Raw genomic sequence first — 15,769 nt, 5'->3', positions numbered from 1 at the left:
CCAGGCATTTGCTGGTTTTGAAGGGAATATGGTTCTCGTTCCTTTTTTAAAAGTCCTGCTTGGAAAGTGGGGGATACCCTCAATATTAAGCCCCCACAAATTGGAGACCATCTAACAGGAAGTTTTGCTGTATAATGGGCAAAGAAAACAGCCTAAAATGAGTAAGCAAGAGGAAATGAGAATATAAATCTAGGTGGATCACAAACTAAAAGAAGGTATGTAGGAGGAGACCTGGAGGAGCTTGCAGACAAATTCAGTAGTTGTTAATATCAATGGGAGACTTTGTCTACGAAACACCTCCAGATCCTAGCACTTGGCCCCTGCGATTACTCCTCATAACACTGTTGTGCTTCCAGGCCACCCTCAGCGTGTCTGCATTTTGAAAGTTAATAAGCAGCTTCTGGACATCACATGCTTGCATCACAACCACCTTGAGATTACATCTTCCACAAGAAAAGTGCACCTGACATGCCAAGCGTGCCAGCTCGTGTAACTAGCTGTTCTATTTAACATTTATATTAGAAGTACCACAAAAGGCAAGGGAGATAAGCTACATTTGTTGCAAAATTAGCTATATCTGCTTCTGAGTCGAGATTTCCCTTTCTGAAAGACTAGCAGTCTCTGTGCAATGCATGCTGTCAACTCAGAATGCAAGAAAAACTAAACGCATTGCTGGGTTCAACCAACTAGGCTTACTTACCAGCTCTTCATGCCCAGGCAGGCTGGGGTTTGTCAAGACAAGACAGATAAGTAACCAATTTGAGAGGAGGACTTCTGGAGGGGGAGACACAACTCAGTGGAAGAGCACACATTTTCACACTGAAGGTCTTCGACTCAGACACTAGCATGTGCAGGTAGGGCTGGAAAATACACGCCTGAAACTGGAAAGTGCTCCCACCAGCATAAAAGCTATATGTATGAATGATGTGACTCATATAAAGCAGCTCCCCAGGTTCCTAAACAAAAGCACTCTGTGAAATCGCTGGGAAATTGATGTTCAGAGTAAAAAAAAATCCCACTGGATATGCCAAAGCTCAGGGCAGGCCACAGGCTTCTTTGGGATTCCAATCCATATTTTTGTCAATAGTGCAGAATCTGAGGGAGAACTAAAAGTCACCTTATATACTTAGGCTACAGATTAATGCAGTTAATTCTGCACTGCAGAATTAATACAGTTTAACTGCCATGGCTCAATGCTAGGGAATGCGGGAATTATTATTTTGTGAGAATTAGCCTTCTCTATCAGAGAGCTCTGGTGCCACGACAAACTATAATCCCAGGATTCCATAGGATAGAGCCATGACATTTAAAGTGGTGTCCAGCTGCTTACTTCTGCAGTTTGGTAGAGAAAGGCGTCAAGGATTGCATGATAAATCATAAACATAAACTGAAAGGTTGATTGGAAGGAGTAACAGCGGAAGAAAAAAGTTGGAATATACATTGAACAATGATGACCATTTTCCTCTCCTCCTTCAGTTCTGTGTAGATTATTAATTCATAACAAACACATACTTGTCCACTGTAGAAACAGATGGGATTCCTCTGGAAAATAGTAAGAATCCCATGGCATCAGAGTAGCTATTTTTCCAAAGGGATAGTCATGCTAGTCTGTGACAGCAAAACAACAGAGGCTGCTGAATTCATGTGCAATTGAGGATTATGACTCATCATCAGAGTGGAAGAAAGACTAACATTTCCCTTCCATCTGTGTTTTGTACATTGAATGGGAAAGAGCACCACTGGGGTTTTTCGCATCACACAGCCAAATGTATTGGTGTTGCTTGCTCATGGTAGTGTTAGAAATTCCGCTTTAAGGAAATACTAAACTTCTGAAGATAAGACAAGAAGTTCCAGTCTCAGTTTCCAGCTCAACAAAGAACGATAAACTGGCAAGGAATAGTACAGCAGCACTGCCTACTGACTTAAGGGCCTACATAAGATATTACAACAACCTTTCACACAGTGTCCTCTAGATGCTCTGGACTGCAACTCCCACCATCCCCCCTTTGAACTGTGAAATGTTGCTCCAGGAAGTCTCACTTGGCACTCCACAGATTTCATTCTGGCACCAAAGGCATTTTTTTTCTCTTTTCCCCAAGCCTTTTAATCTGAGCTGTTCTTATAAGTTTTTTTTAATGTTGGATCCTACGGCTTTTGTCTTTTATAAAATATGCTTTTGTTTTATCTTTAATTTTTATATTATAAACTTCTCATGAAATTAATTTGAAAGGCAGGGGATAAATGCCTATATTTGTTGTTGCCTGTCTCAGACCTTAAGGCAAATCTAACAGAATTTCTGATAGCTTTCTTGGCAAGATTTGTTCAGAGGAGTTTGCCTTTGCCTCTCTGAAGCTGAGTGAGTGGGGGTTGACCAAGGTTACCCGTGGGTTTCCATAGTTGAATGGATTTTGAACCCTGATCTCCCAGCCAACCCTGGTCTCCTAGCCCAACATTCGGGCTCTTGGGACCATTACTTAGCATTTATATGGGGTCATCCAGAGATTTGGAGTGGATTGTCATCAGTCCCTAATGGTATACAGCTTTACTTTTCCTTCAACTTCAACACTGGAGGAGATAGATGCACGAGGGCAAGCCAAGACTTGCCTGAACTGGTGCTCTTCAAGCGGTGAATTACAACTCACATCATCCCCAGCAGCCTAACCATAGGAAAGGCAGAGCTAACATGCTGAAGTTAGCAGTAATACCATTCCTTGTAAAAGACTCTCAGTTGTCTTTAAGGGAAGCTGAATCAAGTCCACCAGGATAACTCTTTTTCTGATTTTTTTCCCCAAATGTTTATTTTTATCAGCACATTTAACAGAGTCTTGTAAACGCTGCTGGGGTAGTGCTCGCTTGGCCTGGGGAAGCACGCAACTATATAATTGAAACATGATGCTGATAATCAAGGCTTGGGGAATGTGTTTAGTCTACTCTGGATGGATAATGGGAATGTATATCAGAGAATACATTAACAGGCAATGGTAGAGAATATTTAGGAAAAGTTTCAGCCCTAAACACTTGGTATCTATAGACATTTCTCTGAATTATGTTTAAAAAGAAGAAGAGAGACAGGGAGACATAATTTCCCTGCAACAGTGAATAGTTTTTTTTAAAATGTAGTCATTGCAAAGTGACAAAAATCTAGTGATTTTTTTTCTTTTTAAAGGAAAATAGAAACTTTTCTGTCTCTTACTCCATTACGAATGCAATGAACTTGAGATATATTTGTTTATTTATTTGCTACAGGTCATTTTCAGGATGATTTTATATATCAGCTCAAACAAGGATAGACAGTCCCATGGAAGTTACATGGACCACTTAAGTCAGAAATGACTTGATGAACAGGTCAGGCAACAGAAGGCGATGGGACTTGTAGTCCAGTGTCAGAAGCGCCAGAGAAAGGGTGCAACATAAACCTCTAGGTAGCAGACTGGCAACAGGGTCTCATTGGGCCAGACAGACAGGCCAAAATAAAGCTGCTTCAGGTCACTTTGGAGGTATGCTGTTTAAATGCGCATGCATTTAAGAAGCCGGAAGCCAGGCCAAGCCACACTCCAGTCCTAAGGACTAGAGTGTAGCTTTGGCGCAGCTATGGCCTCTTAAAATGTGTGTCCATGTGTCCTTATTCAAACCTGTTCAAAACAGGGTTTGGGTAACTTTTTTAAATGTACTAATTAGAGCTTGGAAATTTACTTTTTGGGATCACAATTCTCAGAATTGCCATGTCCCTATGGACTGGAGCTTTCTGGGAGCTGTAGTCCAAATGTAACTTTCTCAAATTCTGATGTTGTGTTGTGCTTTTTATGGTTTCTTGGCAGCCTAAGGCAGAGTGAGATATAGTATAAACATACAAATAAGTACTCTCGCTTCTGAACAATATCCCAGTCATATCCCAGAGAGAAGTGAAAGAAGGCACTTAAAAATCAGGTCAAATATCTATATAAGAACCTTAATGTTTGACTAAATGCTTTGCAGGAACTGACAATAACTTTATGACAAAATTCTGTGTGACAGAGCAGGCCCCAAAACATGTGCTATATAAAAATTCATGGTTAAAGCAAATTACTAGTTATTCCAGTCTGAGCTGCTTGTGAAGAATTCATTGCTGCCAAAGCATTCTTCTCTCCAATGTTTAAAGACATAGGCATACACAAACTGATACAACAGGAATCTATTCCTCATGAGTTGTCTTTGGAGTCTAAAGTTTAGAGTATATGAGAGTTATCAGACTCAGCTTAAAGAACCAAGAACACATCTTTTTCTGAACATTGGACTATGAAACTGACAATAATAAAGTGTCAGGTGTCCTGCATGGCAAAACAGGATGCATTTTAGGTTCATTTGAGACTGAAGAGCTTCCTATCTTTACTCCTTAGCATTATACAGTATACTTGGTAGAAAAAAAAAATAGCCCAGGCACTTTTCTAAAAATCAGGTCTAGCCCTACTATTAGGCAGAGTGAAGCAACTGCTTCAAGCAGCTGTTTTTGGGTGTCATGAGAGGGCAGCACATTGTTATTTTATTTATTCTTATGTCTTATAAATCTGATGGAGAGTTCCTTGTGTGATCTTTAGCCCTGAGCTAGGAAAATTTACTTTTGGAGAGTACAACTTGCATAAACCACCACATACACACATACTCATACGGAGAATAACTAGCAAGCAACTTCTAGGGCAAATCACTTTGAAAACATTTTCATAAGAGGCTACAAAGTGTTTCCATATATCTGTATTATCTCACAACAAATTAGGAAGTACAGTCCATCCTTTAAAACCCACCATCTGAGATCTATACCATAATAATGTAGCTACAAGGAGGAAACTAACCAAAGGAGCTGGGGCCAGACTAACACAGAACAGGCCCATTGAAATCAGTGCAACAGGTTATTCATGGTTTACAGAAATCCCATTCATTTCAATGGGCCTACTGTTAGGCATGACTGTGTTTGGATCCAACCCTGTATTTCCAGAAGGAGCATTCAAAGGAGATGATGAAGACTGAATAACAACTTGCTTCAGCCTTGGTAGACCAAAGTCCCTGTATACATCTGAAGAAATAAAGCTGTTTGACACCACTTTAACTATCATGAGTCTACCTGTGTAATCTTGGGATTTTTAGTTTGGCCAGGTATTCAACCTGGTCTGTCAAGGAGCTCTGGTGCCTCACCAAACTACAAATCCCAGGATTACACAGGGCATGCTAATTAAAATGGTATCAATTGCTTTATTTCTACAGTGTGGCTACACCCCTTATCAGGATAAATGAATGCATCTTTTCAGCTTCAGGAAGGGAGCACCTTCCACTATGGCGGCGTGTACACATACTTAAACCTGAAAAAGTTCTTCTTTGACAAGGGGATAGTAAAGAATAGAAACCATGAAATGTGCAGATTTTAAAAATCTAATTAAAGCTTAAAATGTAAATGTAGGCAAAATTAGTACCGGAATTCACCTTCCACAACCCCTCACCATGGTCTTAAGGTGAGAGAGCATATGGAGGGCCAGATGTCATCCAATTGTGCCACAGAAAACGCATATGAAAAACATTCCCATTCACTGCATGAAAACTAAGAAAATGCCATCTTCTTAAATGGTCACCTTTAGAGTACCTTGGCCTTTATGTCCTTCAGGATAACCTAGAAACCTTGGTATCTAATCATAGGATTTGACAGAGCTCAGAGGTAACCTACTATGAATAATGGCAATTAATTACTAACAACTAATTGATTCCTTGTAAGGAAATTGTACAGTCCTCACTTCTTGTTGTACTGCTCCTGCCAGCATTCCTTACCATTGCCTACACTGGCTAGGGCTGCTGGGAGTTACAGTTCAATAGCACTTGGAGAACCACATAATTCCCATTCCTAAACTAAGGCATAAATAAGTTACATCGTTGCATTAATTAAGGCATAACTAATAAGGCTGTTCAAACACTTTAACCAAATCCCAAATAATGAAGTTAATTGGACTGATTCAGACCAATTTGTACCAGCTCAGCACAGTCTGAAATGCTTCAGATCAATCCAGAGATCTGGATGTCAAAAACAAGCAGGCTAGTCAGTGAGCCTCCAAGATAAGTGGAAGACAACAACATGGTGTAACATGGAGCAGAAGGAGGGGAGTTGAGCTAATATACTACCCTAATGTACAACCTGGGGCATGACTCTCACCTACACTCTCCCATCACAGTGTTTATGACATGGAATTAGGTGAGCTCAGCTCATTGAAGTCATGTCGTCAAACTCCTTCAATGCTTCTTCATTTTATATTAACAGCTGATCATGAAAGAGCTGTGCTCAGGGATGAATGTGAGGTTTTTCAGTCTTGCTAAGCCTTTCATTAATTTCCTTGTGTCTACTGAATATTCTAGTTAAACTTCTGTTTGTCTTTCTTGTTAATCTGCCTAATGAATCAGTAGTTGTGGTAGCGAAAATGATCTCCCCTCTAGTTGTCCCTACGGTAGTAGTAGTTGCTGTTGGTGCTGTCTCTGAGTTGCTGAACTGTTAGATGGAAGGCAGGTAATCTGAGTCACCACAGAAAAGGCAAAGTGTTGTCTGGGACAACTTTGTGGTGAGAGAGGATCCTAGGATAGCTATCTGCCCTCCCTACAGATAGTAAATCAGCAGGGGTAAACAATATTACAGCACCAGGAGCCTATTGCAACACCTTAAGAAGCAACATCAGCTAGTCTTTATCTTAACAGAGACAGAAGAAAGGTGAAAGCAGCCATAAAGCAGCAGAAAGACGCAACAGGGAAGAACAAAGTGTGACAGTAGCAACTCTCAACCTACTTAGAGAGATTTCCTACACCTGCCCACATCACCAAATGTCTCAAGGGAGAGTAGGATCTCACCTCGCAAACTTCTGGTAACAATAAATAAAGTATGTTTTCACCACCCCCTTCCCACTTTCCTTATGCTGTGTCGCTGAATCTCACCAGTTTATTTGTTGGTAGAATAAAGCAAAAAGTACCCTCCTTTCAAGTATGCTATCATCATTGTCCTTCTCATACATCTTAGCTAAATTTAATAGATTTAGCTGACTGATGCTCTAGTGTCAGGATAAAAGTAATGTGAAATGCATAAGATTGAGCAGAGAGAAACAGAGTTTAAAAATGGGAGAGCGGAGATTTAAATAAGAAATGTTTACAGATACAGTACATGAAAATCCCTGTATTTTCTGTCTGGCATTCAGCTGCTTTCATCCCTTCTTTATGGTCTATTATGTCTCCAAATATTATAAGGTTTCATTAAAAAAAATTAAGTTATAACCACTTATGGTTTCCCAGTTGGAGGGGGGAGGGGAGCTGGTGATGTGGATTCCTGGATTTTGATTTGGATTCAGGATCCAGATTGAAGCAGATTGGGCCCATGTCAAATCCATTTGAATTAGGCTCAGATCTGAATTGCTGAGTAAGACCCTGAAACTAACTGGGAGACCTGTACACAGCCCTAATAACTAACTTATATGGTAACTGTAATGTAACAAGTAATAGCTTCACTCTTTTCGCAGTGTAACAGGCTTATAAATTATTTTTAGTTACCTAAGGTACAGCCTTATTGCTTAGGTATGTTTTTCAACACAGGCCAGTGAAGGAGAATATATAGTTATACCAATAACTGTGAGAGGGCTTGTAATTGTAATTAATTGTAATTAATTAAATAATTTAAAAATAACTTTCTAAACTTTGGTTTATGAGGGCATAAGAGCCACTAGTACAAATAATTTTAGGCTTTCTGAGATGTGGAACCTAATGCCTGACTGGATGGACTTTTGATCTGATCCATCATGACTCTTCTTGTGTTTCTGTAGTATCTGGAAATGCTGGCTGGGGCTTTGCACTTATCTCTGATTGTGCTTTTGTCTTTCCATAAGGGGAAGATGCTCCATCCCTCTAATCAGATCCCATTAATCCCTCTGTAGCTCTAGTGAAAAAGTAGGTGATCCTCTGAGAAATCTAGCTATCTGTATTCTTCTGTCCTATCAAAAGGAGGGGTGGCTATGTACAGGCAAGGCCACAGCCTCCAGAACACAATCCTGAAATAGATAACATTGAGGAATGACAGCCATATGGTTATTTCATAGCAGTTGCCTTTCCAACCCATGCCACTTCTGACATTTCATAATAAGAGAAGAGCTAACATATTCTAAGCTGCAATATGCTTAAAAGAGCCTTGTGTACTTTCCTCAGCAAGAAACTCCCACATACATTTGGCTGGAGCTCTGTGTTGTTTCATATATAATCCAGCCCTGTTGACACCAGGGGAGTTCTCAGTCACACAAGGGCTTAGGATATTAGGACTCAGGGTCTTTCTAAAACATTAACAGAGAGCATCTGTACTCCCTGTATTCCTCAGGAGGTAGCCTCTCTCATTCTGCACAAGCTACAGCCACTGCACCATCTTCAAGGACAACTCCATGTGAAAACACACTAGAGTAGCTATTCCTCAAGATCATAGAAATGTTCAATGCCTCTCCTCCCAAAATGGTCTGAAGTCTGCATGACAGTTACAGTTAACAAAAGATCTTCCTAACCACTACTACTACTATTTTTTGCAGGAGCAAAGCTCAGTCTAGAAATCCCTGGAGTGCTATGATGGAGTCAGTGCTTCATCAAGAGGAATATTTAGAATTTTTTTCCAAGACTATTTAGATTTTGTTCCAGTACTACTTTTAATCTTGTCTCAATTTATTTTTGGTTTAACATCATCCACTCCTCCAATGCTTTCAGAAACTGCTTTCCATAGGGCTAAGACAGCAGTTCTTGAATTCTTAGATAAAGAAGTACAGAGCTAGATGTCATTAACATTTCAATACTTGTTTTGTTGGATTGCTGGTAGATTCTCTTGTTCTTGCTTTGATCTGCTGTTTTTAATGAGCTGTTATAATATATTATTCACAACTTTACAAGTTTCCTTTTATTGATGCTCCTTGTAATTGGATTTATTGTTGTGCTGATGTTTTTGTACATCACTTTGTATAAAGAAGGATGGTATTCAAATGTTTTAAAATAAACAAATGCCCAATTATCTGCACGGTTGCAGTGGCAGGCAAGGTCTGCATATATTCATCATCACCGGCTCCAAAACCAGACTTCCAAGGAGACTTAAAAAACGTAGGCAGCTGTATTAATCTATCTGAACAAACCAGTTCTAGCAGTTCTCATCTCCACCAAAAAGAGGGCTTTTCTAAAGCGAACAAGTCTTAATTGCCCATACTGAACCAAGCTCCTTCAAACAGTTTTGTAGGGATAGTTCCCAACACTACATTGTCGCTATAAAATCCATCCCTTCCCCTCCCACTTACTCTGAGGATTACAGCTAAAACCCAGAGGGAATGAGGAAGTCTGGAGCAGATGGCAGATGATATCATCCTCCCTCCTAATCAAAAAGTGCCACTATTCCCACCCTTGTCTCCACTACCTCACTGAGGATCTGTCTCAGTGATTTCATTTAGATGGTAAACAGCATCAGATAACACAAGTCATAAGGACAACACTGTAGGCCAATTGCCTGAGTGCTGCCACACAAGTGCCCCCAATGATCCTATTCTGAATATGTTCCAACAGAGTAAAAATTGAAATGACTGGAGCACCAGCTCAGACATCCTGACCACGGGTGCATCTACACTGAAGAAATAGTTTACACACTTCAACTGCAAGGCCATGGCCTCCTCTAGATTCGTGTCTGTTTTTTTTGTTTTTGTTTTTTTTAGGGAGGGGGCATTTTGGGCTAGAAGTAGAACCTTGTAAAACTACAAATCCAGGATTCCTAAATGGAGCTACAGCATTAAGATGTAACCAGACTACATTATTTATGTTTGTGCCATTTCAGTGGAAGCGATAGAATCAAGGGGTCACTGGAGAGCAGTTTCAAAAACAAAACATGGCGTTATCGAGCTTGCAATATCAACAGGACACATTCTCCTATCAATTTAAAGAATAGGTTCTACCAGAGTCTGGTAAACTCAAACCTGGCATCAAGGAAGAGACAACCAATTTGCCACTTGCTTGCACTGCCCCACCCACCCCTGCAAACGGGATGGAAGATTGCAAGCCAGCCAGCCAGTCCAAAAACATACCAAATCTAAATCTACTTCAAGAAGAAAGAGAGTTGCCATCCTTTGGACCGCTCCAGTTTTTCACAATCTTTTTTTTAAATGTGGTGCCCAGAACTGACCAGTATTCCAGGTGGGGCCTAAACAAAGCAAATAGAGTGGCACTGTTTCTTTCCCTTAAGCCTGGGGTTCAGCCATGGAACACTCTCAGCCTGAGAGGAAGGCAAAGGCAAACCCCCTCTCAACAATCTTGGCAAGAAAACCTTGTGTGTAGGTTCATGTTAGGATTCCCATAAATCAGAATATTACAGGCATAAACAAACCCAAATATTTGAGTCCTCCAGAATCATGGTATGTTTCAGAATTCATCAGATTTAGACTGACAGTGAAGCATCCTATGACATTTTTTACCAGCAGTGTTGTAAACACAGAGTCAACAGTCATCAGATTTGGGCCATCTTGCCACATGACGTTTGTTTCTAAAACAAAACAAAATGGGTAGAATTATTTAATCTTCATGTACCATATTCCTTTGACATTGAATACTTTGATGCCTGCATGCTGATTGAGATCAAATACGCCACAATTAATCAAATGCAATTTGTTTGTTTTTTTTCATTCTAGTTTGAAGGGTTAAAACAGTTTGCAGATTATTTACTCAAAGCAACAGATTTTATTTGCTTGTAAATTTATAAGTATCTAGCACGTCTTATTTTAATACCCTATGGACTAAATCCACTTTAGTTGCAACAAGTGTAAACGCTTTACTCACAGAAACCTGATAAGCCAACACTTATATAAGTTCTAGTAATTCAACTGGTTTACTTTACTTGGAAAAACAACAGTTTAGGCATTGAGGCCTATTCTGAAACACGCACTAGTGTAAAAACAGTTTGTCATTGTTGCACTTTCTTAGAGGTCCCTATGCAACCACTTTCATTAAGGGACACACATTTTGCTACATCACGTATTAATGAACTTGAACATCCATAGATTTTGTATTTGGGGTCCTGGAACAAATCCTGAACCAGGGCCCATTATTCAGAAAAGGCAAAGGTGAGGTAGTTTAAGATTGGGACAAAACATGGGGAGATTGTATAGCCCAGACATGTTTCTAAAACATAACTGTATGTATGAGAAGAGAGAGAAAGAGAGAGAAAAAAAACCATAAGTTTGGCAGAAGAAATTTTACCCCAGGGATGAAAAAGGTGTGGTTTTTCCAGATATGGATAGACTACTATCCTACCAAGCCCAACCAGCATAGCATGAATATGCTTGGTTTTGGAAGAGGTTCCAGGCATTGCTGGTTATGAAGGGAATGGTTTCTCGTTCCTTTTTAAAGTCCTGCTTGGAAAGTGGGGAGACCCTCAATATTAAGCCCCCACAAATTGGAGACCATCAACAGAAGTTTGCTGTATATGGCAAGAAAAAGCCTAAAATGAGTACAAGAGGAAATGAGAAATATAATCTAGGTGGATACAAACAAAAGAGAAGGTATGTAGGAGGAGACCTGAGGAGCTTGCAGACAAATCAGTAGTTGTTAATATCATGGGAACTTTGTCTGAAACACCTCCAGATCCATTACACTGGCCCACTGCGATTACTCCTCATAACACTGTTGTGCTTCCAGCCCCCCAGCGTGTCTGCATTTTGAAAGTTAATAAGCAGCTTCTGGACACACATGCTTGCATCACAACCACCTTGAGATTACATCTTCCACAAGAAAAGTGCACCTGACATGCCAAGCGTGCCAGCTCGTGTAACTAGCTGTTCATTTAACATTTATATTAGAAGTACCAACAAAGGCAGGGAGATAAAGCTACATTGTTGAAAAATTAGCTAATACTGCTTCTGAGTCAGAGTTTCCCTTTCTGAAAGACTAGCAGTCTCTGTGAATGCATGCTGTCCACGCAGAATGCAAGAAAAACTAAACGCATTGGCTGGGTTCCAACCAACTAGCTTACTTACCAGCTCTTCATGCCCAGCAGGCTTGGGGTTGCCAAGACAAGACAGATAAGTAACCAATTGAGAGGGGACTTCTGAGGGGAGACACAACTCAGTGAGGAGCACACATTTTCACACGAAGTCTTCGACTCAGACAACAGCATGTGCAGTAGGCTGGAAAAATACACGCCTGAAACCTGGAAAGTTGCTCCCAGCAATATAAAGCAATATGTATGAATGAATTTGACCAAGAAAGCAGCTCCCGTTTCCTAAACAAAAGCACTCTGTGAAATCGCTGGGAATATCGGATGTTCAGAGTTAAAAAAAAATCCCACTGGATATGCCAAAGCTCATGGGCATGCCACAGGTGCTTCTTTTGGATTCCAACTTCCATATTTTGTCAATAGTGCGAATCTGAGGGAGAACTAAAAGTCACCTTATAATATCTTAGGCTACAGAATAATGCAGTAATTCTGCACTGCAGAATTAATACAGTTTAACTGCCATGGCTCCAATGCTAGGGAATGCGGGAATTTATATTTTGTGAGATATTTAGCCTTCTCTATCAGAGAGCTCTGGTGCCAGACAAACTATAAATCCCAGGATTCCATAGGATAGAGCCATGACAGTTAAAGTGGTGTCCAGTGCTTACTTCTTCAGTTTGTGGTAGAGAAAGGTGTCAATGAGCATGAAAAATCATAAACATAAACTGAAAGGTTGATGGGAAGGAGTAACAGGGAAGAAAAAATTGGGAATATACATTGAATCAATGAAGAGGCCATTTTCCTCTTCCTCCTTCAGTTCTGTGTAGATTATTAATTCATAACAAACACTACTTGTCCACTGTAAGAAACAGATGGAATCCTCTGGAAAATAGTAGACCATGGCATCAGAGTAGCTATTTTCCAAAGGGATAGTCATGCTAGTCTGTGACAGCAAAAAACAAAGAGGCTGCTGAATTCATGTGCAATTGAGGATTAGGACTCATCATCAGAGTGAGAAAAACTCATTTCCCTTCATCTGTGTTTTGTACATTGAATGGGAAAGAGCACCACTGGGTTTTCGCATCACAACACCAAATGTATTGGTGTTGCTTGCTCATAGGTAGTGTTAGAAATTCCGCTTTAAGGAAATACTAAACTTCTGAAAGTAAGACAAGAAGTTCCAGTCTCAGTTTCCAGCTCAACAAAGAAAAAAACTGGCAAGGAATTAGTACAGCAGCATGCCTACTGACTTAAGGGCCTACATAAGTAATTACAACAACCTTTCTAAACACAGTGTCCTCTAGATGCTCTGGACTGCAACTCCCACCATCCCCTTTGAACTGTGAAATGTGTCTCCAGGAAGTCTCACTTGGCACTCCACAGATTTCATTCTCTGGCACCAAAGGCATTTTTCTTCTTTTTCCCCAGCTTTTAAATCTGAGCTGTTCTTAAATGTTTTTTAAATGTTGGATCCTACTGCTTTTGTCTTTTATTAAACATCTTTTGTTTTATCTTTTAATTTTTTATATTATAAAACTTCTCATGAAATTAATTTGAAAGGCAGGTAAATGCCTAAATTGTTGTTGTTGCCTGTCTTGACCTTAAGGCAAATCTAACAGAATTTTCTGATAGCTTTCTTGGCAAATTTGTTCAGAGGAGGTTGCCTTTGCCTTCCTCTGAAGCGGGGAGTGTGGGTTGACCAAGGTTACCCGTGGTTTCCATAGTTGAATGGGGATTTTGAACCCTGGATCTCCCGTCCAACCCTGGTCTCCTAGCCCAACATTCGGGCTCTTGGGACCATTACTTAGCATTTATATGGGGTCATCCAGAGATTTGGAGTGGATTGTCTCAGTCCCTCATGGTATACAGCTTTACTTTCCTTCAACTTCAACACTGGAGGAGATAGATGCACGGAGGGCAAGCCAGACTGCCTGAACTGGTGCTCTTCAAATGCGGTGAATTACAACTCACATCATCCCCAGCTAGCCTAACCATTGAAAGGCAGAGCTAACATGCTGAAGTTAGCAGTAATACCATTCCTTGTAAAAGACTCTCAGTTGTCTTTAAGGGAAGCCTGATCAAGTCCACCAGGATAACTCTTTTTCTGATTTTTTTCCCCCAAATGTTATTTTATCAGGCACATTTAACAGAGTCTTGTAAACGCTGGCTGTGTAGTGGCTCGCTTGGCCGGGGGAAGCACGCAACTATATAAATTGAAACATGAGCTGATAATCAGGCTTGGGAATGGTGTTTTAGTCTACCTTGGATGGATAATGGAATGTATATCAGAGAATAATTTACAGGCAATGGGTAGAGAATATTAGGAAAAGTTTCCAGCCCTAAACACTTGGTATCTATAGACATTTCTGAATTATTTTTAAAAAGAGAAGAGAAGACAGGGAGACAATAATAGTTCCCTGCAACAGTGAATAGTTTTTTTAAAAATGTAGTCATGCAAGTGACAAAAATCTAGTGGATTTTTTTTCTTTTTAAAGGAAAATAAATCTTTTCTGTACTCCATTACAAGATGCAATGACTGGAGAAATTTGTTTATTTATTTGCTACAGGTCATTTTCAGGATGATTTTATATATCAGCCAAACAAAGGACTAGACAGTCCCATGGTAGAGTTTACGGCCACTTAAGTCAGAAATGACTTGAACAGGTCAGGCAACAGAAGGCGATGGGACTTGTAGTCCAGTGCAGAAGCGCCAGAGGAAAGGGTGCAACATGAACCTCTAGGTAGCAGACTGGCAACAGGGTCTCATTGGCCTGAACAGACAGGCCAAAATAAAGCTGCTTCAGGTCACTTTTGGAGGTATGCTGTTAAATGCCGCATGCATTTAAGAAGCCGGAAGCCAGGCCAAAGCCACACTCCAGTCCTAAGGACTAGAGTGTAGCTTGGCGCAGCTATGGCCTCTTAAAAATGCATGTGTCATTTAAACGGCATACTCCAAAGTGACACGAAGCAGCTTTATTTTGGCCTGTCTGTTTCGGTCCATCAAACTCAACAGATGGGTATAACCCCAGCAAGGCCTTTCACCCCTCTGTCCTCCAGCTCCCAAATGAAGAACTGTTTTACAACCCCATCTTTTTCTGTTTTTTTTTTTTTTCCAGAGAAAAAAATAGGTCTGCACACTTTTAAACAACACTGGGTTTAAGATCAGAATGTGGAAAAGTAGCCTATTGGACATGCTTTCCAGAACCCCATGCCACACTATGGGACCTGTAGTCCCAAAAAGCTGCTTTTCCAAGTTCCATCAAGATGGGTTCTGGCAAATCTTGCAGAAAACCACGCAACATGCAGATGAACTTAAACAACCTTTCTTATGAAATGTTCATGTTATACTCAAAGACTAATCCAGGGCCTTGAACCATATCCACAAACTATATGCCAAATTAGATCTGTTAGCCTTAAAGTTGCCACAAGACTCTTTGTTGTTTTGCTGAAATAGAGGAGAGAGTAGGAACCCCTTTGGAAAATTGCTGTTCTTCTTGCAATTGTGGCAGGAGTCCTCAGCAAGCACATATAAGGCCCTGTGGCAGCAATCTCTCGAAACAAAGACTGAAGACATTACAATCCAAAAAGGTGAAACACAAAGCAGGCGAGACAGACAACGCCTGGCAGCCATGGGAGGCCCTGGAAGAGACGACTCAGCTTGCTTCATTCGAACGTGCTTTAATCAGAAATCTGTCTAATTAGAATACTCAGTCAAAGCAGCCATGATCCTTAAAGCAATAGGTGCATCATGATGAAGATTGCAATCTGCTTAATTGAGATACCTTC

Source organism: Sceloporus undulatus, chromosome 4 (assembly GCF_019175285.1).
Source record: "Sceloporus undulatus isolate JIND9_A2432 ecotype Alabama chromosome 4, SceUnd_v1.1, whole genome shotgun sequence".
Taxonomy (NCBI): domain Eukaryota; kingdom Metazoa; phylum Chordata; class Lepidosauria; order Squamata; family Phrynosomatidae; genus Sceloporus; species Sceloporus undulatus.
Note: the sequence above shows the minus strand (reverse complement) of the source record.